At 42.8% G+C, this 3,709-nt stretch overlaps 1 protein-coding gene across 2 annotated transcripts in view; it reads left to right on the forward strand.

The window, feature by feature from the left end:
* The window catches only part of CERS6 (ceramide synthase 6), a 326,376-nt gene that overhangs the window by 510 nt on the left and 322,157 nt on the right, over window positions 1–3,709 (forward strand). The window lies entirely within an intron of this gene.

The following is a 3,709-nucleotide window of genomic DNA, read 5'->3' on the forward strand; positions in this document are numbered from 1 at the left end:
CCCCCACACACACACCACACGCACACCCTCGCGCGCACACGCACACTCGCGTGCTCTGTGGCGCACGCACCCGCGCCCCCAGCGCTCGCGCTTACGCCTCCCAACCTTTGTGTTCGGGAAGGGGTTGCTGACCCCTCAGCCTAGCTGCGGTTCTGGGAGCCGGAGCGGCTCTGGCTTGCCCCCGGATTTCCTCCGGGGCGCTGGGGAGGGCCCGCGGAGCACTGGGGTAGCCCCCCACACTCCTCCTTGGCCCGCGCTCTCCTCGCGGAGAGGGCGGGCGAACAAAGGTGAGCGACGGCCGGCCTTGGGACGCGCCACACTCCGCCGGGCTGGTCCCTCTCCGCCCCGCGGGCACGCTGCGCTGCCAGGCAGCGCTTCCCTGCCGAGCCTTGTCGCCACCCACCTGACAGCCAGGAACGTTCCGGACGCGCGGCCCGGAGGGCAGAGGAACCGCGCACACTTCCAAATGCTTTCACCCGGGCGCACGGATTGCCCGGACTGTGCTTTGGAGAAATTCACCGGGGACTCCTTGGCTTATGGCCGCTGTTTTGTTTCCATCAGTGACACAGAGTGTCAGGACCACAGTGCTGGGAAATAGGTGACAATAGTTTGTAGGTTACCAGGACTCCGGGCCATTAGCGATTTCTTTCCAGGACGGGTGCGCAGCCTGCAAAATGGTGATATTAAATTGATAGATGTTTCCTATGAAATTTAATAAACATAAACTTTAATTTGGTACTAAAACACAATTTAAAAGAATTAACATATTATTGTTTGTGTAATTGCCGGATTTAGTTGGGTAGCTCCTTTGTATCATAAACAAACTTGTGTTACTCACTGAATCAGTCTTAGTCACCAAACTAGATTGTGCCTGCCACGCACTCTCCGGGTGCTATTGAAACAAAACCGGGACAGGAATACACTTCTCTTTCTCAACTGAAAACCTCAACCTCCCATCCCTCTCCCCTCCCCCATCCCCCATTCATCAGTAGAGGCTGAACTTCTTAGATCACAGAGTATAGATTCCATTTCTCACTTCCACTCCACCTCTCCTCTACCCCCAGCTCACCTTGGTCTTGTTTCTTAAGCTTTTGCTCTGTTTTTTGGTGTTTCTGTTTGTCCAAAACCACTCTTGAGGATGGCAGAATTTGTCTTTTGTGTCATTTGTTGCTGGAAATGGCAACAGACAATGCTTCATGGGAACAAAAGGTATCTTTTGTTTAAGGAAGGTGTATTTTTCAATGGGCAGTATTGTTGCTTGAGAACTAAGTCAGCTGTTCACACGCAGAGATTGACGTGCACAGTGGAACAGATTTAAAGACCTATTTTGAAATGATTGGAATCTAGCACAGATACATCATTGATCCTCTCCAGCACTGAGACTTAACTGTGAGAAAGTGGGTGTGTTGTGTTTGCAGGGTTAGAGTTGCTTTGTAGAGCAGATGTTTACTTACAGAAAATGGGAACTCATATCTGACCTTGCAATCTGTCCCAAAAGAGCCTCTTGGGAACGCCGGGTGCTCTGTGGAGACTCATAGTAGGGGTTCCACACAGTTGCCGAATGACATCTGATCAATTCTGGCTGATCATTTCTGGCTGGGCTCACTTTTAGCTGGCTAATGCATTTTGAAAGAGATGTGTACTCCTATGTTTTGGAAAACAAAACCACGTCAGCTGTTGACCTGTGGACAGAAAGCTGATTCCAGGCTGTTCATTTGGTTGGAAAAAATGCATGTTAGAGAATGGAGATAGCTTTGTACTTTGACTTTCTCTGCTTTAAAAAAAAAAAAAAAAAAGCTAATTTCATGGTTGCAAACTGGAAGTTCATTTTTCCTCTTCCTGAACATTTTTTTCTTCCTTTGCACAATCCCATGACTTAGAATTTACACAAAGGGGTCAGCTGCCTTCAACCATCAGTCACAGCAAATGTCCTCATATTGATACATAGAGAGTTGGTGGGTTTCTTTCAGGCCCTTGATCCAAATTGAAGTGATTTAGTAGCTTGTATGGAAAGTGAAAGTTTATGATTAATGTTCAGCATAATAATCCAGTATGGCCCATATACCACAGGATGCTACTGACTTTTGGAAGGGTGTCTGTTTCTTTCTGTAGTAGTGACAGCTCTGTCTTTAACCATTCCGGATTCTCTCACTTCTTTGAAAATCCAAGGGTATAGTTGTATCCAGAATTACAAGTTCTGCATGTTTCTCCTCTTCTCGAACCTAAATGACACATTCTGGTATCCAACCTGTGGCCTTCATTTCAGCACCCATCAAGGACCTGAATCAATATAACTGAACCAAGCTATATTGTTGGCAGTGGTATGACTCACTTTCGGTACCTTTCTAACATGTTGTGCGTAAATGTTTTTCTCTTGCAGTATTCTGTAACGTATAACATGATTTTAAAAAGCTGGTTGTAAATCTCTTTGAAAAATGAAATGATTTGTAATGGGAAATCATTCCCCCAGATTCTGTTCCTTTTATCTCCTATTGTCATTTATTTCAGAGCTGAGAACATATCTATGAAATAGCTGATTATCCAAGACCTTGATTTCTATTAAATGGGGGTCTTTAATGCCCTTGTTGAGGCAAAAATTGTGAATTTGAATTCATTCTCCTCAGTCTTATGTATTTTCTCTCTGTAAAGAGAAGAACTAAAGAATTAATTGAATTGGGCTTTGCCCATTTGGGCTTCTCCGGTTTTCACCCCCACTGTTTGGGTGTTGGCAGTGAAGGCACTGGTGGCCAGAACAGTGCCATGTTATAGTACCATATGGACAGCAATATGAATGTCCAGCATGATTGGTTAAAAATGGAGCAGCCTAAATTCAATGACTTTTTTGCTGATTCTCTGAACAGCCCGAAGTCTGGTGGTTTATACATTAGTCTTTAAACTACAGTTAGCTCTGGGTAGGGACCAGAAGGGCCACCATAGATATTACCTGATTGAATGAGTAAAATATCTGTTTTTTAAAAAAATAATTGGATGGTTTCTCCTAGAATGAAAATTGTAGTGTATACCGTTATGTTGTTGGCTTGTTGACAAGGAGCAAAATATTATTTAATAATGTAGCATTATCATGTCTTTGATGAATTTTCTTGATTTAATGCTTGTTTAGGCTCAGTGAGCCATTCTCTGGAGTTATACTAAATGCTTCTTCTAAATTCATTAAAAAAATGTGTGTTGCTATGGTATTCATAAATGTGGGATTAAAGTTCTGCAGAATTTCTATTTGGGAATAAAAATTTTTTGAGTTATTGTTACAAAAGATAACATTAATGCATTTTCTTCCTTGTGGGTTTAGGAGAGAGATGCAGAAAGTACTGATTGAGAATCAGAACATTTGCATTCTAGTCAATCTTACCTCACACTGGGGCAGCCACCTAATTTCTCTCTGCCTTATTTTCTCATTTATGCAGTGAAGCAGATGGCCTTTGTAATCCAAGGTTGCTTGTGCTTTCCCAGTTATCTGATTCCTGTAGGGATGCTATATATTTGAAGCTTACTAATTTTTATCTCATGAAACTTTGAAGCAGGCTAAATGTTATTTTTTTGCAGGTAGAAATAAGTCATCTAAGAATAAAGAGATTTTTTTCATACAAATATCCTAGCTAATGGTTTTGTTTCTTGTATTTTTCAATTATGATTTGAGTTAAAAGAATCATTTGGGCTATTATCATTTGTGATCCAAATAGCGACACTCTTT

This window comes from Lipotes vexillifer, unplaced genomic scaffold (genome assembly GCF_000442215.2).
Source record: "Lipotes vexillifer unplaced genomic scaffold, Lipotes_vexillifer_v1.1 scaffold454, whole genome shotgun sequence".
NCBI lineage: Eukaryota > Metazoa > Chordata > Mammalia > Artiodactyla > Lipotidae > Lipotes > Lipotes vexillifer.